Source organism: Adiantum capillus-veneris, chromosome 20 (assembly GCF_014529385.1).
Source record: "Adiantum capillus-veneris isolate H3 chromosome 20, ASM1452938v2, whole genome shotgun sequence".
Classification (NCBI taxonomy): Eukaryota; Viridiplantae; Streptophyta; class Polypodiopsida; order Polypodiales; family Pteridaceae; genus Adiantum; species Adiantum capillus-veneris.
This window is the reverse complement of record NC_140950.1, coordinates 129,267,792-129,283,500: the sequence shown is the minus strand read 5'-3', so window position 1 is coordinate 129,283,500 and position 15,709 is coordinate 129,267,792.

Here is a 15,709-nt window from a genome sequence, read left to right as displayed (position 1 = left end):
TGGTAATGATGCTATCATAAGAAAAGGAAGAGACCATACCGAAATGTGAAGGGCTTTGATGCACTCTTTTGTAGATGAACACTCAGAGAAAATGCCACATAAGAGTAGAACTATGAAAGATGGTACCAGATAAACCTTTCTTGCAATACCAAACACGTACAAGCAAATAGACATCTTACATAATGTCAATAAAACACTCAAGAGTATGAGTCTCAAGCCAACGTCTAGCACTACATTCAATAGGGTCTGAAATACAGAGTTTACTAATGTGACCTTGTCAAAAACAAGCGAGTTCTTCAAATGTGCTATGTGTAGTCGGATAAAGTCTCAACTACAGTCAACAAAGGATGATGAGCTGCTTTCAAATTTTGAAGGATGAATAAAAAATTCACATGATGCAACAACAAAGTTGTAGAAATGTGGACTACAACTGGTGTAAGTTCTGGCAAATGCAAAAGGATAAGTACTTATGTATTATACATGGTAAAATAAAACAAAAAAAGACAGCAATACCTAGATTGCGAGTGAGCTCAAAAGACTATGCGAATCTATATCAGTTGCAAGTATCATTAACAGGTATGATAACACATGGGCATGGGCATGAGATGTATGGTCATTTCTCGTTGAATGGTCTATGGCCTTTAGATCCAAATGCTACAATTGTTTCCCTTGCATTATGCTTACAGAGTTTGGAAAGAACAAAAAACCATGGGCTAGGAGATTTATGCCATGATGGTATGCCACGCAGCAATGTAACATTGTTCAATGCATTGAATTCAAGGACATCTCTAGACTACCAAAACAGAATGATAAAAGAGCGTGAGAGGAATGCATTAGCAGCAGTAACACCACCATTGGCTATTGAAGGATGTAACGAAGAGATTTCTAATTTGCAATCAGCCTCCTCTCAATGTGTTGTGGATACCATGTCCACTCTCGTGTTTCAAAAATTGGCTGAGAATCTTCTGCTAGCTAGATAATTGTGCAAGAGAGAATAAGAATCTATATTTATTTGCATACTTATCCTTTCTAGTAGCAAAAGGTGTTTTCAAAACCGTGCATTTGGGATTCTTAATGGTGGGTCATACACATGAGGACATAGATGCAATGTTTAGCAGGTTCTCAGAGAGATTATGAACAAGAATGACCTACACTTTTCCACATTTGATGGAACATTTTCAAAAACGTGAAAGTGCAACTCCTGCACCATTTCTGATGACGCAAGTTCCTAACTTCAAATCCTTTGTTAAATGGTACATGTGTGATGGACAAGATGCTCTTGTTGGACACTCTAACCCACTTCAATTTTGCTTCTTTATGCAAGGTGAAATCCCAGTAATATAGTACAAAATCCACCCCAAATCACCTGATTGGATTCCGAGGGAGTCAGGAATTGAGTTGTGGAAAAAAGATGATCAAGGGAAACCAAAATAGATAGTAGGTTGTCCAGATGTGGTTCCTATAGCAGACTATATGAGGGATAGTCCGCTTGTTATTCAAGGGATTAAACATATCTTGAATTCTGGAAAATATGGACTGTACTAAAGAGAAAGGAGCACGATTCTACAGAATACATGGAGTCAGTTATTATTTATTGGGAAAAAATAATTGATGAGCTTGAACAACCAACCAATAAACAAATTGGTGAATATACATCATTTTGACTAGAGACTATAGGGAGTCATCGAATGCAACAGATAGTGGAAGACACAGATGAGTTTCAAGGATATGAAGAATTGAATGATCACTATGTTGGTCCTCAAAGTGCAATGCCACAGGAAGCTTTTAGGCCTCAAATTGATGTTAGGCAAGGGGATTTTGTTTATTATGAGACCCGCAGATCTAGAATATCCGATATGGCTAGGAGTTATAGAGTCAGGTGTTGATGTAGACAGCTCATCTCCTAACTACAAGAAATTTTCCATTCAGTATTGGGCACCAAAACATCGAAAAAAAAATCCCACAATCATGGAACAATATGAGGATTGTTGGAAAAAGAATTGGTGCTACAATCTTGCTGACCCAAAGCGTTGGGAGTGGGTTGATGCAGTTGTGTGGTCATGGACTCCAAGGGGTGGAAGACTTGCAGAAGTAATGAAAATCCCATCCAATGTTGTGGAGAAAGCACAAGCTAGCTTAATAGGAGAAATTGAATAGCATTTCATTTTCATATATTGTTTTTCTTGCTATCCATGTCTATGTATGTTTTGTAAAGTATCAATTAATACCAACATAAAAATAAAATTTTGGATGGAACAAAAAAAGGTGTTTCTCAACACCACCATTTTCTTGAGAATCTATCTCTTTGTCTAATGTAACACAAGTCCTCAAGACAAGTCCCAAAATAAATGAATTTTTCCCAAATCAAATGGGAAATAGGAATCCATAGACATTGAAATCAGTCCCAAACTTGTGGAATTTTCCCATTTCATCTAAAAGAGTGTTATACCACATGTACAGATAGAAAAGATTAATTAAATAACTAGCCAAAGAGCAGTAAGTTGGAGGTATAAAATGTTACACGATTAGTGATCAAAAGGCATCAACATACATGCAAAATGGCAAGCCTCTCTCTCTCTCTCTCTCTCTCTCTCTCTCTCTCAAGTACAAACAAACAGATGCTTTCAGAATCAACCGTAAAAATTCCCCATCTCTCCCATGGAAAATCATACAGAAAACCAGGTGCGGATTCCATTGTGGATGTGTGATTGTGCTTCTGGGTGTGGGTGGGTGTGTGGGTGGGTGTGTGTGTGTGTGTGTGTGTGTGTGTGTGTGTGTGTGTGTGTGTGTGTGTGTGTGTGTGTGAGTGAGAGAGAGAGAGAGAGAGGCTTGGAGGAACCTCTGAGGGAAACAAAGGTGGTCATTTTGGCGATGCCACTAGGGAGGATATAAAATCTCAACGTCCCTTGTGTCATTGTGGGTAGACGAAAGCCAATGAAACTTGCGGTACATGGAGAAAGCCATGAAAGCAGACAATACACTCCATTGTTAAGCGGGATTGGGAGAATAGTGAAGGTACGTGACCAACCAAGCTACTACATTACCACAAAGAGTCGAGCCTCCATCAACTCCAGGCTCTAGCCTCCATCTCCATCAGCATCCACAATACAAAAGGTGCTCCATGTTTGGATGCTCCGTTCTTTCACTTTCAACGTGGGGTCTTCTCTCTACGTGGACCAATCACAGAAAAAAGTCCAGCTTTCGATAGTAAGTAGCAGTGGCAGCATGGCATCAGTGATTGTAGTAGGTAGTAGGCCAACGTTGTACAGTTGTACATCTATACCTGGGACAAATTCCACTTGAGACACCTACTTTTTTTGCTTTTGCACCTATCCAAACTTCTTGATGGATGATCAGCCACAATAAATAGCTATGCTGGATAGCCATGGTGTAGGCCCAGACACATTTAAATATATATTCCTACTATTTAGCTCTTTGCCCCATTTGTGATTGAGTTTGTTCACTAGATTAGGATCCACCTTGACAGCACCAGCTTTGTGCAGATCACCGTGTAGACAGATATGTGAGGTAGAAACAAATTGCCCCTTAGCACATTGTTGTTGAATGTCTGACATCTCTCAGTTATCAATCATGCACATTCCTAAGAGATAGTGAACTTTTGATGTAGGAACAAATTTCCCTTAGCACATTGTTGCAGCCTACTTTTGATAACTAACGTCTCTCAGTTATCAATCATGCACATCCTTGAGAGATACTGAACTTTTGAATGAGCTGCTTGGAATCATCTTCAGATGACCATGTTGGAATTAGGGTTGCAGAGAAACGCACACAGCTTGGAGAAGACGAAGGAAGCTCAAGGCACACAATAGAGAGTGTATTACTTAGTGTGCAATGGAAATCTAGATAGCCCTAGAATGATGATTGTATAACAATGCACGGGGGAAAAAACCTCCTAGTGAGGGCAAAAATGTACCGACGGTCCTAAGTGTGTTCACACACATCACTACCACATGTGTATGGTAACAAATCCCCCCTGGACTGATGTGGTGAAGGAGAGCAAGCACATAGAGTAAAGGGAAGTGCCACGCCCTAAGGACATGATCAGTCCACAAAGGGGAGTAAGCCCAAATCTTTTTTGAAAGCATCGAGCTTCTCACGAGATAATTTCTTTGTGAAAACATCTACAAGGGTATCTTGTCTTGGCACATAAGTCCAGCTGATCTCTCCAGCTGAGAGCCTCTCCCTGACATAGTGGTAATGCACCTCAAAGAGCTTTATGCGAGCATGAAAAATTGGGCTCCTTGCAACTACCAATGCGCTCTGGCTATCAGTGTAGATAGTGTTGGCTGTGTCTTGCCCAACACCCAAATCATCCATAAGGTGTCTGATCCATACACACTCAACCGTAGCTATGAAGATTTCCCTGTACTCAGCCTCACAACTGGAAGTGGCCACAGTAGGTTACTTCTTTCTCAACCACGATATTCATGATCTACCAAGCATGAAACAGAAACCACTTGTGGACACTTGCGTGTCAAAACAACCAGCCCAATTTGAGTCCAAAAAAGCATGCAAATCTGGCGGCAATAATCCCCCCTTGGGATAAAACAAGCCAGGATGTAAAGTACCACTCAAGTAGTAAAAAATCCTCTTAACATCCTGCCAATGCTTAGACCCTAGTCTATGCATAAATCTGCTAACCTGTGAGACTGCAAACTGAATATCTGGCCTTGTGTTGCATACATAAATGAGGTAGCCAAGAGGATTTTGGTAAAGAGTGACATCAGCAGGATCACCAACATCATGGAGACTCAATTTCAAACCTATTTCCAAGGGAGTGGCAATAGGTTTGCAATCCTCAAGTCCAAATTTACATAGCAATGTCTCTATGTGACTTTTCTAACACAAGGAAATAACACCATCACACTACTTAAATTGTATGCCCCAAGTAATGATGCAACAGCCCCAAATCTTTCATCTTGAAAGTAGCATTCAAATCAGCCTTAAATTGAGCAATATGTCTTTCATTTGGTCCAGTGATCAGCAAATTGTCTACATAAAGAACCACAATGATAAGTACATCACCCTCACGCTTTACATACAATGTGCTTTCGATTGGACTGTTACGAAAGCGTTGTTTGACCAAATGAGTGTCAGCTTTCTCATACCACGCATGAGGAGATTTCTTCAACCCATACAAAGTCTTCTTACATCTGCACACTTTGTCCTCTTGTTCTTTTTTAACAAAACCGCGAGGTTGCATTACATAAACTTCCTCAAATATGTCACCATTCAAGAAAGAAGTAACAATGTCTGATTGATGTACATCCCAACCAAAATGAATTGCCAAGGCACATAGAAAATGCACATTAGTCTTAAGACAAGTGGGAGCAAAAGTCTCTTCATAACCTATGCCTTTTTGTTGTGCATAACCCTTTGCAACAAGTCAAGCCTTATGGTGATTGATCTCACCCCATCCGGCTTGAGTTTCAACTTGTAAACCCACTTCGTACCAATGGCCTTTTCGCCAAGAGACAAATCACGTAAAGTCATGTGTCATTTTCTATAAGTGCATCATATTTTGATTGCATGGCAGCCATCCAATTTTTTGAATTATGTGCTTCATCAAAAGACAAAGGTTCCTCAATATCATGTAAGCTCGACACAGCCAAATCATAACAATCTTATGCATAAGATGCATGGCAAGAGCTTGAACAAGTACGACTAGACAAAGGTGCATCCAATTCACTGTCATGCAATGTATGCACCAGCCATTTTGGCATACCTCTAGCCTGCTCATTTTGAGCCCTTTCCTCATCAAGTACATCATGTACATCTGCATCAGTAATAGACTGATCTGTAACATTTTCAAAAACCCCCAAAGGCTGTACATTTGCCTCATTGGAATTTACATTCAAACTTCCACCACTAAAAGGAGGCAACAAAGTGTCATAAATGTCATGTGAGCTTACATTATTGTTTCTAGTACATGACAGCAAGGGCTAAACAAAATCTTCCACAAACACTACATCTCGTGAAACCATAATACGCTTTGTCTGCAGATGATACAACCTGTAACCTTTGCTTTCAGCACTATAACCAACAAAAATACATTTGACAGCCTTATCATCCAGTTTGTTGTGTTGTTTGTGGCACCAAATCATATGCCAAACAGCCAAAAACACGCATGTTCTCAATAGAAGGCTTTCTATCATGCCATACTTCATATGGTGTAATAGACTACAAAGCTTCGGGGGACACGTGTTTACTACAGAAGTGGCACACATGATGGCCTCAAGCCAAAAAGAATGCGGTAAAGCTTGACTTTTGACCATACATCGTGCCATTTTCATAAGTGACCTTTTTTCCTCTTAGCAACACCATTTTGTTGAGGTGTATAAGGCACTCTACATTGGTGTTTTATCCCACGACTAGCCAGAAATGCATTAAATTCATGAGACATATACTCCCCCCCTCGATCAGAACGGAGGGTGCCCATAGTACATTTCAAGACATTTTCAGCCATAGCCAAAAATTGTTTGAAGTACATAAAAACTTCAAACTTTGCTTTAAGCGGAAATACCTATGCATGCCTGGAGTAATCATCAATGAAAGTCATGAAGTAAAAGGCAACTGCCCAAGGACGGAGTTTGCATGGGCCCACAAACATCACTATGCACAAGCTGCAATCTGCACGTGGCCCTAACAAAACCATCCTTTGGAAACTTCGAACCCTGCATCTTACCCAAAATACAGCCTTCACAAACATGTATGATAGGTGCTTCAAGAGAGATGGCAAAGAAGCAACCATATCAGATTTTTGCAAATACAGCAAAATGGTAAAACTTCAAATGACCAAAACGTGAATGCCAAAGTTTTGCATCTGAAAGAGCCCTTGAATCTGACTCTGCATTTGCAAAATTTTGTCCACACATGTCATACAAAGTGAGCTTATACAGCCCATGGTACAAAAGTCCAGATGCAACAAATTCATCATCAAAATTGAGATCATGAACTGGACATCTGTCATCAACAAATTTGACTACAAGTCCAAGTCTAGCAAGTGCAGATATAGACAAAATATTCTTCTTGATCCCAGGTACATAAAGTGCATCAACAAGTGTGAAAGAACTCCCATTTACAGCAGTAAGCACAATCTTTCCAACTCCCTGAACCGGATAAGAGGCATTGTTGGCACAAGTGACTAAATTCCCATGAGGACAGACTCGAGAGAGGTGAACAATCCATGATGTGAGGGAATTTTCTTTGTAGCACCACTGTCAAAGAACCACACATGTGAACCTGTAGCAACAACTGACATGCATGCATCATGGACAGCAGGATCGTAAGTGCACTCTACACTAAAATCCCATTCTGCATCAACATCATTATCACAGTCTCCTTTCGCAGAATACTCAACAATGGCTACATTTCTAGTGGAACCAACATTTGCAGTGGAACCACCCTCTTTCTTCTTAGACTCTTTGGCCTTCAACTTAGGACATTGCTTGATCAATTGATCATTAGCTTTATGATAATGGCAATGCATCTTCTTTTTGCCCTTATCACTAGAATTGTCAGACGAAGTGCTGCCAGCAAAAGCATTGGGAACAGAAGTTTTGCCACTCGTAGTAGAACCATAAGAAGTGGTTGCATTGATGTTACCACCCTTTCTTTGAGAAGCAATAAAAGCCTGTTCAACTGCACACTGTCTAGTCCTATTTTTTTTGGAAAGTGACTCTTGCTACTGCAATGGGCATAATGCATCAAAGTTTACAACTTCTGGATTTCCTTGGGTCATAAGTCTCCAAGTACTAGCAAAAGTTTGGTAAGAATCTGGTAAGGCATCAAGAACAGTCTACACAAGGGAACTGTCTAAAATGACTTCACCTGCAGAAATAAGTTGCTCATTGATATCCTTGACGCTAGCAAGAAAAGTGTCCATATCATCTTCCTCATGCATAATCTTTGACTCCAACTCTTTATGCAGCAAAGTAATTTTAGCCTCATTGCGGCTTGCATAAAGACCTGCTAGAATATCCCAAGCCTGTTTTACAGATTTTGCTGAGAAAATGTGAGGAACAATGGTGCACTTCACAGAAAACACAATCAATGCATGAGCCTACGTATCATTTACATCCCAGCGAGATTGTTGCACGGGGGGAAAACCTCCTAAAGAGGGAAAAAATGCCCCGCTGATCCTAGTGATGTGTTCACACACATCACTACCACATGTATATGGTAACACAATAAGGAAAACGCCATCCTTGTATATGTCCTTCCAGCACCTAATGCCTGCTTTGAAGCATTGTGGGCCCTTCTAAAGAGTTGTCATCCCTTTGAGAGTCCAAACCATCCAAACGAGATAGAATCTTGCAACCAAAAGTGATAGAGAGTGTATTACTTAGTGTGTAATGGACGAAAGATAGCCCTAGAGTGATGGGCGTATATACAATGCACGGGGGAAAAAACTCCTAAAGAGGGAAAAAATGCCCCAACAATCCTAGTGTGTTCACACACATCACTACCACATGTATATGGTAACACAATAAGGAAAACCCCATCCTTGTATATGTCCTTCTAGCACCTAATGCCTGCTTTGAAGCATTGTGGGCCCTTCTAAAGAGTTGTCATCCCTTTGAGAGTCCAAACCATCCAAACCAGATAGAATCTTGCAACCAAAAGTGATGAGAAAATCTCAAAGCTTCTAGAGGAGAACAACGGGCCTTTTGACTGTTCCAAGCATTCCAAAACCTGCAAATAAGAGCAGACCCTCTAGCGATGAAATTAGCACTTGAGGTTAATAATTCATGAAGTGAGAGATTTGACCAAGCCCTATAACCCTCAAGTGGAACTCGTTTGTTCTTCTTTTGATCAACAATGGCCATAAATCACAAAAGGAAGAGGCCATCATAATCCATTTACTGGCTAGCTTGGCAGCTAGGTGTTGAACATTAAGAATGTCAAGTCCTCCTTGTTCTTTAGGGCCACAACATACTTTCCAAGACACTTTTGGTACTCTGTTCAATTCTTTCAATCCACCCCAAAGGAATATTCTTGCCAAGGAGAAAAATTTGTTGAGCTGATATTGAGAGGGCTACTAGCAAGATAAGAAGAAAACTAAAGTAGAAAGTAAAGTAAAGGTTCCAAACAAATACTCTAGCAAACAAATTAGGTTGATGACTTTGCCAAAGAAAGAGGTTTTTCTTGAACCTCTCCAAAACCCTATCCCATCTGTGATTGAAAGGAACACTAAATCCCATAGGACTACGTGAAAACCACAAAATTTGGCCTTCTTCTATCTGCTTGCAACCTGCCTGGATTATCACTATTGGGCAGGTTCCCTTAAAAATTATGTACCCTGTTTCAGCATGATCAATAACAGAGCTACTGGCAAGATAATAAGTGTTAAGGCAATCCCAGAAGTTCTAGGGACGGTTATGGAGCGAGCTCAACAAAACGAGCTTTTTTTTTCCCCATCCCACCACTACTACCTCCCATAATCGCCCCTAAGCACCCATCACCACCACCATCCTAGCCCACCACTGGAGGTTTAGGACCTCCTCTCTCTCACACACACTATCTCTCTATCTTCTTGACTCTCCCTCTCTATATATCTTTTACTATCTATCTTGGTCTCTCTCCCAGACTCTCTCTCTCTCTCTCTCTCTCTCTCTCTCTCTCTCTCTCTCTCTCTCTCTCTCTCTCTCTCTCTCTCTCTCTCTGTGTGGTGCCTTGCCACCGCTCTCTTCATCCCCTACTCCCTTTCTCTCTCTCTACCTCCCACCACACCATCCCTCGAGTCCATAACAAAATTGACAAAATATAATGAGAGAGAGAGAGGAGGAGGAGGAGGACCGGCACGGGGGGGGGGGGGGGGGGGGCAAAAATTATGAGAGGGAGAGAGTGGAGATTTATTTTTAAAAAAAGAGGGCAAGAGGAAGAGTGCAAAGCTTAAACCAAAAAAAAAACAAAAAACACCACTAGCGCTAGTGCTTTTGGGAGGATTTGTTTTTTTGGTTAAAGCCCCCTTTCACTCCCTCTCTTTTCCTCTTTTTTTTTTATAAAAGAAATAGACTCCACTCTCTCCCTCCACCCCCCCCCCAGTCCTCTCTCTCTCTCTCTCTCTCTCTCTCTCTCTCTCTCTCTCTCTCTCTCTCTCTCTCTCTCTCTCTCTCTCTCACATAACAATTCTTGAGTTCAACTCTCGTCGGATAGATCTTTGAGGTCTCTTGGGATAGTTTCCCACGATGTTAAAAAATCTCTTCTTCTTCTTCTTCTTCTTCTTCTTCTTCTTCTTCTCTCTCTCTCTCTCTCTCTCTCTCTCTCTCTCTCTCTCTCTCTCTCTCTCTCTTCTCTCTCATAACAATTCTTGAGTTCAACTCTCGTCGGATAGATCTTTGAGGTCTCTTGGGATAGTTTCCCACGATGTTAAAAAATCTCTTCTTCTTCTTCTTCTTCTTCTTCTTCTTCTTCTTCTTCTTCTCTCTCTCTCTCTCTCTCTCTCTCTCTCTCTCTCTCTCTCTCTCTCTCTCTCTCTCTCTCTCTCCTGATTGGGCCCTCTCCCCCTCTCGTTATCGCTCTCTCTCCTTGCTCTCACTCTTTCACAAAAAAACAAGAGGCACAAGCGATATTGCATGGTGGCAAGGGAAGGGACACACACACACACACACACACACACACACACAGACGGATAGGTGTTATAGAGTGACAGGGAAAGAGACAAGAAGAAGGGAGTGGGACAAGAGGAGGACCTTGAGGAAGGGAGGGTGGTTGATGCTATAGGAGGATATGGAGGAAGGGAGGGTAGTTAGAGGAGTATATGGGAGGGTGGTTGCTACAGGAGTATATGGAGGAAGGGAGGGCAGTTAGAGGAGTATATGGAGAGAGGAGGTGGAGGAGAGGGAGGATGTTGGAGGAGGAGGAGTAAGGGAAGAGCAAGAAGCACATGGGCGGCGGGAGGAGGAAGGGGAGGTAGGGAGGGCAGCCCTCCAAAAAAAAAAATCGCTTTGTTGAGGTCACTCGAAAACCTAACTTAGAATTTCTCAAATGACTACACATTATTACTCACAATTGCATTGCTACCATCACCAAATTGTTAAAGACACAATTTCGCCATAGAGCTAGGTATGTCAATGCCTTTAAGTTTACCTTGCTGCATAAAATCTTTAACAAGCCAACCCAATGTATCAAAAGAAATTTCAAAAAGTAGAGTAGATAAGGGGAAACCCTATCTAATGGATTTATTCAAAGGAGTAGCATCTGTACATTTCCATTCACTAAAATTCTAGCTAATGCATTCCCAAAAAGAATGTGTACAAATAGGATTTAAAAAATTCCCAGTCCCATATCATATAAGCTTTGAAGAATGCACTCCCACTCAATTGTGTCATAGGCCTTATCAAAGTCAATTTTGGAAAAAATAAAATCATGTTCAGAGTCCTTTGCATACTCCATTCCCTCCCAAAGTTCTATTATTGTATCAAGAATGAATCTTCCCCTTAATAAAAATTTTCTACTCTTTCAAGATGAGTATGTCCATAAGGGGACTCAATCTTCTAGTTAGGGATAGAGAGAAGATCTTAAACATAAGTCAGACATGTGATAGGTCTCCAATTAGATAAGTCATTCCTTGAGTCCTTCTTGTGAATGAGTTTAACAACACCGGAGTTGATAGAAGAGGACATAATTCCAATAGGTAGGGCTTCTTGAAGAAAGGATCATGGACAAGGAAGCTGGAGGAGATGTTAAAGTAGATAACTGAAATCACTAAAACTAGACTCTCAATTAGCAAGCCGGAGACTTGATGTCCAAAATGTATCCTACTTCATGAGCATGAGTTGTTTTGATACCCAAAGATGCAATGATATGGTGGGCTATCTACCAAGAGCAAAGGGAATAATATCTATGATAGGAAGGGATCACACCTACACCACCTAGCTCTGGAATGTCCATAGACCCTTCATTGATGTGGATGTGAATCACTTGGAGAGGAAGATCTTTGCAAGGATGGGAATATCCTATGGTTTGACCATGCCCTCATGCTTATAATGCATAACCTGTCAACCTTCTTCCTTTTCACATCCCTCAAGAAACCCACCCTCTTATTCATGAGATGGCTTTCTACTGAGCCTCAAAGATATCAAAGCCTTCCTAGCACAGCTATTCTTTAGACAAAAGCTATAAGAGGCCATTAAAAATTACTCTCTCTTGGGCAGCGACCACCCTCATCAAGAACAATCATTGAAATGGATGTGCTCATTAGGAAGTCTATCCTCCCTATAAAGGAAAACTCCTATGAAGGGAGGTTCAAAAGCACAAGCACAGCTTGGAGAAGAAGAACAAAGCTCAAGGCACACAACACAGAGTGTATTACTTAGTGTGCAATAGAAAGATAGATAGCCATAGAATGATGGGCATATATACAATGCATGGGGGAAAATACCTCCTAGTGAGGGCAAAAATGTATCAACGGTCCTAAGTGTGTTCACACACATCACTACCACATGTATATGGTAACAAACCCCCATGGAGTGATGCGGTGAAGGAGAGCAAGCACATAGAGTAAAGGGAATTTCCATGCACTAAGGACATGATCAGTCCACAAATGGGAGTAAGCCCAAATCTTTGTTGAAAGCATCAAACTTCTCATGAGACAATTTCTTTGTGAAAAGATCTACAAGGGTATCTTGTCTTGGCACATAAGCCAAGCTGATCTCTCCTTTTCAGAGCCTCTCCCTGACATAGTGGAAATGCACCTCAAAGTTCTTTATGCGAGCATGAAAAACTGGGTTCCTTGCAACTGCCGATGCACTCTGGCTGTCAGTGTAGATAGTGTTGGCAGTGTCCTACCCAACACCAAATTAGCCATAAGGTGTCTGATCCATACACACTCAACCATAGCTGTGAATATTGCCCTACACTCAGCCTCACAAATGGAAGTGGCCACAGTAGGTTGCTTCTTGCTCAACCATGATATGCATGAGCTGCCAAGCATGAAAAAGAAACCACTTATGGACACTTGTGTGTCAAAACAACCAGCCCAATTTGAGTCCAAAAAATCATGCAAACCTGGCGGCAATAATTCCCCCTTGGGATAAAACAATCCCAGATGTAAAGCGCCACTCAAGTAGCAAAAAAGTCCTCTTGACAGCCTGCTAATACTTAGACCCTGGCTATGCATAAATTTGCTGACCTGTGAGACTAAAATTGAATATCTGGCCTCATGTTGCATACATAAATGAGGCATCCAATAGCATTTTGGTAAAGAGTGACATCTGTAGGATCACCAGCATCATGAAGACTCAATTTCAAACTCGTTTCCATGGGAGTGGTAATAGGTTTTTAATCCTCATGTCCAAACTTACATAGCAATGTCTCTATGTAACTTTTCTGACACAAGGCAGTACCATCATCACAGTGCTTAGTTTGTATACCCAAGTAACGATGCAACAGCCCCAAATCTTTTGTCTTGAAAGTAGTATTCATATAAGCCTTAAATTCAGCAATATGTCTCTCGTTTGGTCCAATGAACAACAAATCATCTACATAAAGAACCACAATGAGAAATACATTTACCCTCATGCTTTACATACAATGTGCTTTCTGTTGGACTGTTACAAAAGCCTCATTTGACCAAATGAGTGTCAGCCTTCTCATACCAAGCACTAGAATATTGCTTGAACCCATACAAAGCATTGTTAAATTTTCACACCTTATCCTCTTGTCCCTTCTTGAGAAAACCATGAGACTATGTTACATAAATGTCCTCAAATATTTCCCCATTCAAGAAAGCAGTAACAATGTCTGATTGATGTACATTGCAATTAAAATGAGATGCCAATGCACATTAAAAACGCACAGTAGTCATACCACATGTGGGAGAAAAAGTCTCTTCATAATTTGGTTCTTTTTGTTGTGCATAACCCTTTGCAACAAGTCAAGACTTATAGCGATCAATCTCACCATCTGCTTTGTTTTCAACTTGTAAACCCATTTTGTACCAATGGCCTTTTTTTCCAGGAGGCAAATCACATAAAGTCCATGTCTCATCTTCTATAAGTGCATCATATTTTGATTGCACATAAGCCATTCAATTTTCTAAAGTATGTGCTTCATCAAAAGATAGAGGTTCCTCAACATCATGCAAGCTAGACACAACCAAAGCATAACAGTTTCATGCATAGGATGCATGGCGAGAGCCTAAACGAGTGCGATTAGACAAAGGTGCATCCAATTTACTGTCATGCAATGTATGTACCAACCATTTTGGCATACTTCTAGCCTGCTTATTTTCAGCCCTTTCCTCATCAAGTAAATCATGTACATTTGCATCAATAATAGGCTGATCTATAACATTTTCAAAAACCCCCATAGGCTGTACATTTTCCTCATTGGAATTTACATTCGTATTTCCACCACTAAAAAGAGGAAACAAAGTGTCATAAATGTCATGTGAGCTTACATTATTGTCTATAGTACATGACAGCAAGGACTGAACTGAATCTTCCACAAATACAACCTCCCGTGGAACCAGAATGCACTTTGTTTGTGGATGATACAACCTATAACCTTTTCTTTCAGCACTATAAACAACAAAAATACATTTGAAAGCCTTATCATCCACTTTTCTGTGCAGTGTTTGTGGCACCAAAGCATATACCAAACAGCCAAAAGCACGCAGGTGCTAAATAGAAGGCTTTCTTTCATGCCATGCTTCATATGGAGTAATAGAATACAAAGATTTTATAGGACGCCTATTTAGTACATAAGTGGCACACATGATGGCCTCAAGCCAAAATGCATGCAAAAAAGCTTGACTTTTGACCATACATCTCGTGCCATTTTCGTAAGTGACCTGTTTTTCCTCTCAGCAACACCATTTTTCTAAGGCATATAAGGCACTTTACATTGTTTTTTTATCCCACAACTAGCCAAATATGCATTAAATTCATGAGACATATACTCCCCCCGTCGATTGGAATGGAGGCTGTCCATAGTACATTTCGAGACAGTTTCATCCATAGCCAGAAATTGTTTGAAGCACATAAATACTTTGGATTTTTCTTTAAGCGGAAATACCCATGCATGCCGAGAGTAATCATCAATGAAAGTCACGAAGTAAAGGTAATTGTCCAAGGACAGAGTTTGCATGGGTCCTCAAACATCACTATGCACAAGCTGCAACCTGCATGTGGCCCTAACTGAACCATCCTTTGGAAACTTTGAACACTACATCTTACCCAAAATACATCCTTCACAGACATGTTTGACAGATGCTTCAAGAGGCGGCAAAGAAGGAACCATATCAGATTTCTACAAACGTAACAAGCTGGCAAAATTTAGATGTTCAAAACGTGCATGCCAAAGTTTTGCTTTTGAAATAGCCTTAGAATCCACAATTGCATTTGCAAAATTTTGACCACACTTGTCATACAAAGTGAGATCATATAGCCCAAGGCATAAAATGCCTGATACAACAATTTCATCACCAAAACTAAGATCATGTACTATACATTTGTCATCCACAAATTTGACTACAAGTCCAACTCTAGCAAGTGCAGATACAGACAAAAGATTCTTCTTGATCCCAAGTACATTAAGTGCATCAACAAGTGAGAAAGAACTGCCATTTGCAACACTTAGCACAATCTAATTTCCAACTCCCAAAACCGGATAAGAGGCATTATTGCACAAGTAAGTGAATTTCCATGAGGGACAGACTCAAGAGATGTGAACAAATCACGAT